General features: G+C 43.7%; 1 long non-coding RNA gene across 1 annotated transcript in view; it reads left to right on the top strand.

Annotated features, from left to right (window-relative positions):
• LOC121560258 overlaps positions 1-12,809 on the top strand; it is a 23,209-nt gene continuing 10,400 nt past the window's right edge. The window contains exon 1 of the long non-coding RNA XR_005998925.2: positions 1-145. This is a non-coding gene — a long non-coding RNA (uncharacterized LOC121560258). The remainder of the gene's footprint in view (positions 146-12,809) is intronic.

The raw sequence follows: 12,809 nt of genomic DNA on the forward strand, positions 1-12,809 counted from the left end.
GCTGCATTCGCTAGCACTTCCATGATGGAGGCTATTTGAGTGTGAAAAACCATACAGTTAGCCATTGTTAGCAGCTAACTCGCGTTACCTAGAAAACGTCTATCAACCAAGTCCTGCCTCCAACACGAATTAAAGACTACATGGGGTAAGTATGTGTTGCTGTGCAGTTAAATTACTCATATTCTAAGTTCCATGTTGTTAATAAACGTCTAAATAACAACAATAAAAACGCTAACGTGGAAATTCATCTTGGTCACTTCACTTCCGTTTACACTGAAGAGAAAGGATGTTATTGGGTGGCGTCATAGCTCAAAGGGTGTGGCTAAATGAAAATGATATGCGTGCTGTTCGATGGGGTTTAACGGCGGTTGGCATCCAATGTTAATGGTGCATTACCGCCACCAGCTGTACGGGGTAGTGAATAAGAAACTATAAAACCATTGCGGGAAAGGGGGAAAACGACATCATACAAAATTCAACACATCAACTAAGAAAACCCATCCCACTTCTTCAATCACAGTCCACTCCAAAATACATCCCTACACATATGGCAGAACATTCACCGACAGGATTTCTGGCACAGCCATGGCTGTGAAATCACGAAGACCCAAAAAATGTTCAGGGCATTCACAATTATTCCAATTTTCTTAAGACTTCTTCTCCACTTGTACTGTACAGTTTATGACCATTGCAATAAATAATACAAAGTCCACCTTTTTAACATGAAATAACATGCATTTCACTATCCCTCGGTTGATGAGAAGCCTTCACTGGTCGTGGTGGCTCTACTACCATTGTTTCTTCCCCGCCACTCATTCCTTCCAATCTTCTCACCGCCTCCAGATAGGAGACATGCTGGACACTCCTTACCCTTGCCACCTCATTCCCCTTCCCCCTAACAGGGCACTCCAGGAATTCAGGCGCATGTTCACCTCCACAGTTGCAGCATTTCACTTCATCTGGCATACAATACTCTTCCCTTCTGCACACACTTGACACATGACCAAATCTTTTACATTTATGACACTGGGGCTTGTGCACAAAAGCTCTTGCAGAGTATGTCATGAATCCTAACTTTATATGAGAAGGGAGAGACTCTTCATCAAAGAACAGCAGCATGGATGAAGTTAATTGGTCCTCTGTAGCTCAGCTGGTAGAGCACGGCGCTTGTAACGCCAAGGTAATGGGTTCGAACCCCGGGACCACCCATACACAAAAATGTATGCACGCATGACTGTAAGTCGCTTTGGATAAAAGCGTCTGCTAAATGGCATATTAATATTATTATTATTAATTTATTTTCTCCATCCACCATACAGGTCTGTTGACGTGCACCAACCACTCCATCGATGTCCTCAATAATATCCTCTGCCTTTATTTCTTGCGCCACCCCAGAAATAACCCCCTTGATAGGCGCCTTGCTCTGAAAATCCATACAGGAAACATTCCACTCCGATATCTTTTTGAGTCTTGAAACACTCTTCTTCTGCTCCGCAGACATACAAAAAATATACACTTCTTGTGACTCTCACCAACTCCACACTTTCCTTCAACACATTCCAGATTTTCCTCGAGACGTTAAACGGATTTCCCAAGTAGCATTGATCCAAAACCCTCACTCCGACTAAAAATGAGTCTAGTGGTTTCCTATTTTCCACCACAGCTTTACTTCTCGTTTCCCTTTTTCTTCGCCATGGTAACCCACTCATTCTCACTTTCTGTACTATTAGCTTCACCCAACTCACTAGCAGTTTCTAACAAAACCTCAGTTTCCGCCATCTTTAACTCAAACCCTGCGCTGTTCTTTGAAATACGGTACTGCTTATTACGTTACACATCAAATCTCCTTCTTCTTTATGGTTTTATGACAAACTACACCTATTGGGGTGTATTGAAACAAAACATATTCCATTGCGGGAAGGTGCGGAACCCGAGATCATACAAAATACAAAAAATGTATCAAAAAACCATTCCACTCCTTCAGTCACAGTTCAAATCCCATCCCTAAAGAGGCTCAGGGGCCTGTGAGGACAGAGCATTCATTGACAGGATTCCTTGTAATGCCTCTGCTGTAAAATCCCTGAGTCCCAAAAAACATTCACAATGATGCCTATTTTCTCAGATTTCCTCTCTGTTTGCACTGTGCAGTTGATAACCGATGCAATAAACACTACAAAGTCCACCTTCTTAACATGCAACATGTCAGGATCCCTCTGTTGACACAGAATATTATCTGCCATCTCTACTCCTACTACCATTATTTCTTCAACTTCTCTCCCTTCTTCTACTCTTCTCACCACCTCCGGATAGGAGACATGTTGGACAGTCCTTATTCTTGCCACCTCCTTCCCCTTCACCCTAACAGGACACTTCAGAAATTCAGGTGCATGTTCACCACCACAATTGCAGCATTTAGGCTCAGCTGGCATACGATACCCCTCCCGTCTACATACACGTGACACATGACCAAATAATTTGAATTTTTCACACTGCGTGGGTTTGGGCACGAAGGCTCTCACAGGGTATCTCATAAAACCCAAATACACGTGAGAAGGGAGAGACTCTTCATAAAAAAAAACAATAGAATGGATGGAGTGGGCGTCCTCACTCCATCCACCATGCGGGTCAGTCGGTGTGCACCAACCACTTGATCCAATTCTTCACGTATATCCGTTGCATTTACTTCTAGAGCCACCCCAGAGATAACACCCTTGATAGGCGCCCTGCTTCAAAGATCCACACACGACACATTCCAATCCGATGTTTTCTTGAGGCGCAGAGCACACTCCTTCTGTTCCATAGATACAGAAAAAAACGAAATAAGCCCTCTTCTAGTTACTCTCATCGATGCCACCTCATCCAACGCGTCCACAATCTTTATAGAGACTTCAATCGGATCTCCCAGGTAACAACATTGATCCAAAACCCATACTCAGAATGAGGACTGGATTTACTAGATTCCACGACCACTTTACTTATTTCCTTTTGCATGAGCCACTGTAATCCAATTCTTCTAACTCTCATCTCCACTTGACAGGCTCTCTGATTCAAACAGAACATCCGCTTCCGCCATTTTCCTCCTTGCTAACTGGTTGCATCAAAACTCCTATTCATGATCAGTATCTTTAAAGCTGAGAGCAGACTTGTTTAGAAAGAACAGTGTTAGCAAGAATAGAGTAGAATACAATACAATACAATAGAATGACGTCATCCCATCTACATCACCTCAGTAACGTAAATATTCAACTGTCCTTTATCTAGCCTAGGTTTACTGTCTCTCTAAAAACAGGTATTTACAAGGCTGTTTCAAATGGTAAGTTAACAAAGGGTTAATAAGGGGTAAATGTTTAACTACCCTCCGAAACAGGTCGTACACTCTGACCCAGTTTGTAGAGACCAGTCAGTCTAGAATATCATGTACAGGTTCACATTAGTTCAGGTTTAATATTTCACCTCAGTCATAACACGACCTGAAGGTAGTTTATAGGCCACAGGAGGTTGGTGGCACCTTAATTGGGGAGGACGGGCTCGTGGTAATGGCTGGAGCGGAATAGGTGGAATGGTATCAAATACATTAAACACATGGTTTCCATGTGTTTGATGAAATTGCATGTGTTCTGTTCCAGCCATAATTATGAGCCGTCCTCCCCTCAGCAGCCTCCACTGTTATAAGCCATTTACTGCAAACAGCTTGAGGTCAAGGACTGTAGACTAAACACAGTGACACAGTGACGTACACTCCCCTAAGTATTTATTTGGACAGTGAAGCTAAAACTTTTAATTTGGCTCTATAGCCTACTCCAGCATTTTGGATTTGAGATCAAATGTTTGAGGCAACAAACAGATTATGTTTTGCCCAGTATAAAGTAATGGCAAATAATGTATGTAACATAGTTTGCATTTGAAAGGCCTCTCCTTGGTGCGAACGGTCTGGTGCTTCTTCAGATAGCTCGCCTCAGCGATGCACTTCCCACACGTGGGGCAGGCGTACGTACAGCTTGTCGGCGTCCGTCCTAATGCTCGGCCTCCCACATTGTGACCCAATGACACCAGAGGAGGTAGAAGCAGGAGCCACCACCCTCAGGTGGTTAGTCTTTGAGCTCCCTCCTTGACCTCTAGCCATTGTTTGGGTGTAGTTGGGATTGTGTGCTGTGTTATAGGCTAGGTACCTCTTGTGGAGAACACCCATCCTGAACCTGTTTGTATTGGTGGGGTAACCTTGAGGTAGCTGAGGAAGGCTAGATCCAGGCCCAGGTTTTCTATGAACCCATTCACCAGGCATTAGACGAGATCCTGAAGGAGAAGACAGACTTCCCACCACTCTGTGAAGGCTGAAGCCCAGGGTGACCTGCTCTGTTCATCATAGATACTGTGGTGTTTGTATCATAGGAACATGAGGGTCTATCTCTATCAGCCCCAGGCCCTGCTCCATCCCTGCACTGAGACTGTGAAGAGAAGGGTCTGGGCTGCAGACTGGATCCCTGACTGGAGTCTCTGTCTCTCTGATGACCACCAGGACTGAGGTTGTTCTGTCCACTTGTTGTCTTCTGAGTGGTGGTGGTGATGGAGCCTCTGTCCCTCATGGTTCGGTCCTGGTTCTGACTCAAGAAGACCAGCCACCTCAGAGGACTGGAAGGAAGAGCGACGGCTCCTGATCCAGGGTTCTGATCCGGGCCAGGGTTTGTGATCAGCCACCTCAGAGGTCCAGTCTCACCCATCATCAACACCGGACATCAGCAGGTCCTCATGAACTGCAGACTGTAAACACAAATTGTACAGAAGAGCATATCAAGGTTTATATAAGAAACTATTTGCTGTACACATAGAAACATGACATGATAAGTCAAGCCCATCTCTAACACTGTGATTCAAGTACCTAACAATATGGAGCCATTGGAGTTTATTATAAAACATTTCCATATGTGTTGATTCAAGAATAAAGTATAATGTTTTGGTTCGACTGAGATAAGGGAAACTCAGTCCCTGCAATGATACAAAAATAACCTAGTCAGTCAGCACAGAGTCAATTTTGTTTTTAATTTCAACAAAAACATAACGTGAAGAACAGTACTTTTATTGCGATACATGTGACAAGTAGAAAACTTTTCTCACTATGGTAACACTTGACCTATTCTGTAAATCTGGTACCCTCGCTTTGATAAAATATATTTTAAAATAATTTGGAAAAGGTTCAACATTACAGTGCACCCATCTTCACTACTTTATGTAGTGAAGATGGTGGAACAAGCTCCCTCACGACGCCAGGACAGCGGAGTCACTCACCACCTTCCGGAGACATTTGAAACCCCACCTCTTTAAGGAATACCTGGGATAGGATAAAGTAATCCTTCTACCCCCCAAATTGTAAAGTGGTTATCCCACTGGCTATAGGGTGAACGCACCAATTTGTGAGTCGCTCTGGCTAAGAGCGTCTGCTAAATGACGTTAATGTGCCCTTGAGCAAGGCACTTAACCCTAATTGCTCCTGTAAGTCGCTCTGGATAAGAGCGTCTGCTAAATGACTAAAATGTAAATGTAAAATGTAATGTCAAGTAAACATGAATTAAGGCACTATCATTTCCTCATTATAAAAAAAACAGCCAGGACAGCCTTGCATCAAACAATAGGACAAGATTTACACTTTATCAGTGAAGCATTTTTACAGACAACATCACACCAACCATCACCATATCATCTACTCTGCCTCATCCAGTTCCCTACTACATCCAAAACCAATCGATAAAGCAACTCCTTACGGCACAACGCCTCTCCCCTATTTGACCTAGATATTGTGTGTATCAGTGGAGGCTGCTGAAGGGAGGACGGCTAATAATAATGTCTGGAACGGAGCAAATGGAATGGCATCAAACACATGGAAACCATGTGTTTGATGTATATGATACCATTCCAACGATTCCGCTCCAGCCATTACCACAAGCCCGTCCTCCCCAATTAAGGTGCCACCAACCTCCTGTGGTGTGTATGTATTGATATGTAGGATGTGAGACATTTTTATTTATTTATGTAGTTCTGTCCTTGAGCTGTTCTTGTCTATTAATTTTCTGTATTGTTTGGACCCCAGGAAGAGTAGCTGCTGCTTTCGCAACAGCTAATGGAGATCCTAATAAAATGCTAAATAAAATACCAACAGAATTAACTACAACAAACTAACTAGTACTACATTACATATCACCACACTCTACACATGGGCCATGTGTATTTTCTGCTGGTGTATGCTGAGGTATCTCCTATCTGAGAACCTCTTCCCGCAGTGCGTACAGGTGAATGGCCTCTCTCCCGTGTGGACCTTCAGGTGCACATTCAGATGGTGCTGGTGGGAGAACCTCTTCTCACACTGGGGGCAGCTGTAGGATTTCTCCCCTGTATGGACCCTCTGGTGGCTTTCCACCTGTTTGGGGAAACTGAAGGCTTTCCCACATAATCAACACGGGAAGCACTTCTCTTTGCCACCGAATCTACAGATAGCGTTACTACTACTGTCATTTGTCAATGGGCTTGTGTAGCCATTTAGTGTTGAGGCACTGGCATTGTCTGAGGTCTGGTTTAACATTAGGAGAGTGTGAGGAGGATGAAGGCCAGGGAGTGTGTTGTGTCAGGGTCCATCTGCCAGTTGATAGATCCTATAGAAGACAGGCTGAAGGCAGCACCTGCTAGGGGGTTAACCTGAGGCGCCATCAGTCTCTCTGAATCACAACTATAGGAGCAAGACGGAGCATCGCTAGCCGAGTCTGTGTTCTCACCTGCCTCATACGGACACCTTCCCGTCCCCGCAGACCAAATCTACGCTTTGCCCTGGTCTCAGTCAGTCTGTTGTCATGGAGACTAAGTTTGGTTGTTGTTTTGTGTTTGACTGTCTGTTTCTGGTAGTGGTTAACAGTGTTGTTCCCCAGCCCTGAGTTGAGGACGCTGTCCCATCCACTGACCTCCATTATGTCGCCTCTGGTCCTTGCCTGCTCTGTGATGATGTCTCCTGGGGACTCATTTATCAATATTGCATAGAAACTATTCTAAAATACTTCTTATGAACGGAATTTTGAATGTTCGTACGCATAGAAAAAGTGTGATTTTATCAAACAATCCTACGAGCGTCATATGCACACCGGTATGAGATAACCATTGATAAATACCAATTGTTCTCAGCTTCAGTGCTCGTGCACAACCTTGGCTATTTGCATTTCAAAACGCCCCTAATTAAACATATGATAAAAATCCTCCCTTTAAAGCCCATGGGGAATATACAGTGCATTCGGAAAGTATTCAGACCCCTTCACTTTTTCCACATTTTGTTACGTTAGCCTTATTCTAAAATGGATTAAGTAAAAAAATGTCCTCATCAATCTACACAAAATACCCCATAATGAGAAAGCGAAAACTGGCTTTTAGAAATGTTTGCAAATTTACTAAAAATTAAAAACAGAAATACCTTATTTACGTAAGTATTCAGACCCTTTGCTATGAGACTCGAAATTGAGCTCAGGTGCATCCTGTTTCCATTGATCATCCTTGAGATGTTTCTACAACTTGATTGGAGTCCACCTGTGGTACATTAAATTGATTGGACATGATTTGGAAAGGCACACACCTGTCTATATAAGATCACACAGTTGACAGTGCATGTTAGAGCAAAAACCAAGCCATGAGGTCGAAGGAATTTTCCGTAGAGCTCCGAGACAGGATTGTGTTGAGGCACAGATCTGGGGAAGGGTACCAAAAAATCTGCATTGAAGGTCCCCAAGAAGGCCTCCATCATTCTTAAATGGAAGAAGTTGGAACCACCAAGACTCTTCCTAGAGCTGGCCGCCTAGCCAAACTGAGCAATTGGGGGAGAAGGGCCTTGGTCAGGGAGGTGACAAATAACCAGATGGTCACTCTGACAGAGCTCCAGAGTTCCTCTGTGGAGATGGGAGAATCTTCCAGAAGGACAACCATCTCTGCAGCACTCCACCAATCAGGCCTTTATGGTAGAGTGGCCAGACGGAAGCCACTCCTCAGTAAAAGGCACATGACAGCCCGCTTGGAGTTTCCAAAAGGCACCTGAAGGACTCTCAGACCATGAGAAACAAGATTCTCTGGTCTGATGAAACCAAGATTGAACTCTTTGCCCTGAATGCCAAGCGTCACGTCTGGAGGAAACCAGGCACCATCCTTACGTTGAAGCATGGTGGTGGCAGCATCATTCTGTGGGGATGTTTTTCAGCGGCAGGGACTGGGAGACTAGTCAGGATCGAGGGAACGATGAATGAAGCAAAGTACAAAGAGATCCTTGATAAAAACCTGCTCCAGAGCGCTCAGGACCTCAGACTGGGGGCGAAGGTTCACCCAGCCAAAGCCCGGACTTGAACCCGATCTAACATCTCTGGAGAGACCTGAAAATAGCTGTGCAGCGACGCTCCCCATCCAACCTGACAGAGCTTGAGAGGATCTGCAGAGAAGAATGGGAGAAACTCCCCAAATACAGGTATGCCAAGCTTGTAGCGTCATACCCAAGAAGACTCAAGGCTGTAATCACTACCAAAGGTGCTTCAACAAAGTACTGAGTAAAGGGTCTGAATACTTATGTAAATGTGATATTTCAGTTTTTTATTTTTTATTATACATTTGCAGAAATGTCTAAAAACCTGTTTTTGCCTTGTCATTATGGGGTAGTGTGTATAGATTGATGAGGGGAAAAAACAATTTAATCAATTTTAGAATAAGGCTGTAATGTAACAATGTGGAAAAAGATTGGAGGTGTCCAGTGAGAGAAAGGCAGGTTGAGGTTTCTAGGGTTAGAGTAGTACAGAAAGTGTTGTATGCTGAAGCAGTGAAGAGAGTGGTAGAGGAAGATGGGTACAAGGTGAGAGATCCTGAGAGGATTTCTGTGAGTAGACAGAGACTAATAGAGAGTGATGGAAAGAATACGTGCTTCAGTAAGGTATGTTTCTTGGCATTCATAACTATGGTTGTCAATTGTACTACAGAATTGGATCGAAAGTCGCAGAAAATAAAGGTTGTGGTGGCAGCGGCAGAGAATACTTGGGATTGCAAGGTTTTACTGCAGAACAGTTGCAGGGGGTGTTGAGTGGTAGTGTTCTGTCCTCCCAGACCGTTAGATGTAGCTAGTTAGCTAGTTACAACAAGTCGATCTGTTGCTAGCTAGCAGGAGCAGATAGCTGTATCGCTAGCATGTCATTCCAGGAAAGGAGCGTTTTAGCTATCAGTTTATTCTAGGTAATAGTTTAAGACAACAAAAATCTATAGGACAAGTACTGTAAATCTAATACAGTCATCAAGGCAGGACCCACTAATTTAATTCATACTGACAAATAGGAAATGCCACATTATCCCTGTCAATAGTAGGATGATTGCAGAGCAGCCTGCCTCAGACTGTCAGGATGTTCATTTTCTAGGTCACAAACTACATTGCTTTGCTGTGATTTATTTTATTCATTCTTGTCTCTCACTTTTGTCTCACAAGATCTATTCAGCTCTCCTGTGTCCTGCTCCCAGAGATCAACCAAGTGCTATTCAGTGACAGAGAGATAGCTAGCTAATGAAACACAAATTGACATTTACAGTAGCTGGCTTGGCTAGTCAAACATTGGCTAGCTTTCAATAAATTGGCTAAATGGCTAATGGAGTTACCTCTTCATATGATCAAAACAATTCGTATTGCATGCTGCATATTTCAAGTGCACTCAAAAACAGATATTTATCTTATTTCAGTCTTTGGGAGCTAGCTATATCTGTTCCTCTTCAGACAGCAGCTCGCGTCTGACAGGTGCCAAATTTGTTTTATATTACTATTGTAACATGGAGTGAGGACAATTCTATTGTCCCCGTCAGGAGCCCAGGCTTTTGCCATAGATGGTAGAGTTCTCGTCGCTGGACCACACACGCTTTATATTGCATTCTGCTAAGGCCCTTGTCTCTCTCTACATCGGTCAGCTACATTGGTGACCAGGGTGGGATCCTTTCGATACGCCTATGGGGCCTGGAAAACGAATGCGCCTAGAGAGAATGGGTAATACTGTAGAATGCGTTGATGACAGTTCTACTGTCTCCATCAGAGGCCCAGGCTTTTGGCATAGATGGTAAAACTCTCCTTTCTGGACTGTAACATTGTAAGATTGTGCCCTCCACGGCACTTGATATACATTGATTGGTAGGTTACACTATATTTACATACTCCAAATACTGCCTGAGACACCTTTCCTATTTGTCTCCATACTCAATCAAATGTATTTATAAAGTCCTTTTTACATCAGCAGATGTCACAAAGTGCTATACAGAAACCCAACCTAAAACACCAAACAGCAAGCAATACAGATGTAGAAGCACGGTGGCTAGGAAAAACTACCTAGAAAGGCAGGAACCTAGGAAGAAACCTAGAGAGGAACCAGGCTCTGGGGTGTGGCCAGTCCTCTTCTGGCTGTGCTGGGTGGAGATTATAAGAGTAAATGGCCATTAAGGCCAGATTGTTCTTCAAGATAAAAAAAAAATTAATGGTGAAACACTATTTATGATGGTGTTCTTTATTCAAATGTATACGCATGAAACATACATTATGGATAATATGTCTCACATTCATAGTTAGTAGAATAATTAATGAATTGGCAAGATTTTGGCACTGTCCAGTAGCTGGCTAGGCTAGTCAGCTAAATGGTCAACGGAGTTACCGCTTCATAAGATCAAACCAATTCGTATTGCATGCTGCATATTTCAAGTGCACTTGAAAACAGATATGTGGAAGAATTGAAGGTGTCAGAGAATTTTATAGTCATCATTAGAATATTTTTATGTCATATACAAAAAAAATCAGCTCCTCCCTCGACCGGGATCGATCAACTTAACTATTTTCGGCTTCGGCCCACCACATAAAAACCATGCTTGAAACTCGGGTTGTAAAACTGCATTTGTAAAACGATGCCAGACACGCAATTGAATGAGTCGAAAAATAAACGTGGTAGCAATGTGAAACTGAGATCCCCCTCTTCTTTGAACAAAGAAACAAAACTGCTTTCAAAATACATTTTCCAAAACTGGTTTCAAAAGTGTTTTTATGTGATTGCATTAAGAATAGTTGTGCAGTGACTGCTTGTCAGAATACACGTTTCGCTCCTATGGCTCTCGCAACTTGAATGCGCTTCGAGAGGTATATTTTAACATATGCTTCTGTCTGTATTAGGCTATGTCATCTCCAAACCTGAATCCGGCTGCGTTTCAAACTCAACGTAGACAGCCCTCGGCCCTAAACCCTCAGCCCTTGAATGACGTTTTACATCGTCACATCCGAGTGTGTACCTTATGTCCCTTGCCCAAGTGAAGGAGAGTCAACGTCCTTGGTGGAAATCTTGAAGTTGAGCTTAAAAACAACCAACCTAAAGCTATTAATGTACCTAGTAAGCTAACGTATCTAGATAGTACTCCTGTCAGGTAGCTAGCTACAGTAACCCATAGCTGGCTAGCTAGTTTTATAGTTTGGTCATTTATTCCAATACATTTCAGAATTCCCCAAAATATGTTTATGAATCTAGATACGTTTTATAGGCTCCTCACTATGAGACTAAGCCAATTTGCCAACGCTAAAATCTATGTCTCTATATATTTTTTAGCAAGCTAGCTTCATACTTTTTTCTGACATGTCGAAAATGCAGCCTTGTTGATTAAATGTGACACTTGTGGCCACCCAGTGTTGCCAACTCCACAGTAAGGAAAGTAGCTATTGGCTTGTCCTAAAAGTCGCTAAATGACACAATCACCTAATTTGCATAATTGGCCATGTGCATGTAATTGTGATGGACGCTGTGAGTAAAAAAAACACCCTACATTTACATCCCGCCCTGAATGTAAGCTAGGGCGGGATCAGCCAGCAGCGGCTTCCCGCATGCGCGATTCATTTGCAGTCTGGACGCGGAGGGGTGAACATCTCCTGCTCTGACTGCAGCTGGGAGGGACTGCTGCGCGAGGACTGGGCTGCCTGTGAGTGCTTTGGGACGGGGGTGGGGCCCACGGCAGCACTCGCTGCTCGTTGAGAAGAGTAAGAACGATACGTGCTTTCACGTCAGAGTCTCCAATAACACCAGAAAAAGTCGCTAGTCGCTTTTTTGAAAATGTGTCGCTAGAGGGGTCAAAACTCGCTAAATATAGCGACAAAGTCGCTAAATTTGGCAATACTGCGGCCACCAGAGTTTCACGTGACTACAGTTTGCATTGAATTGTGGGTCATATCAACCCCGCAGGTGACCAAAGTTGCTCCCTCGAGCTAAATCGAGGGCCGAGGGGGCAACGTTAGTGAATTGGACCTCCACTTAAGATGGAAATCAAACTGCATCCGGTTTCGACTGGGATTCCCCCGAGGGAAAGTGTCTAGCGCAAGTGCTAAGGGTGTAAAAATAACATGTTTGGACAGTAGCCCATGTGACATAAATCTGTCTCAGTGATGGAGAACTTTAGTCACCTACAGGGGTTATTCTGCATTCCATGTGAGATGAGAGTTGCCCTCCACTTGCACAGTCAACTCATCTACCACTATAACCTCCCCTTTCTTATTTAGGCACCCTTCAGAGTATACACTACTACTATGCCAGTTCCAGTCCCCTCGAGACAGATCCATCTGTGTCTCTAAACTCAAGGGCATGTTGCCAGGGTCCATCTCTGTAGCGTAAGAACAAGACGGATCATCACTGCCCGTGTTTATCACATCACCATAGCCATCCCCACAGGTATGAACCATGCTCTGGCTCTGATGAAATACCGGTAAATACACTGAGCCGGGAGCAGGACGACAGCCCAGTGGCCCCAGCCCC

This window comes from Coregonus clupeaformis, unplaced genomic scaffold (genome assembly GCF_020615455.1).
Source record: "Coregonus clupeaformis isolate EN_2021a unplaced genomic scaffold, ASM2061545v1 scaf0257, whole genome shotgun sequence".
Classification (NCBI taxonomy): domain Eukaryota; kingdom Metazoa; phylum Chordata; class Actinopteri; order Salmoniformes; family Salmonidae; genus Coregonus; species Coregonus clupeaformis.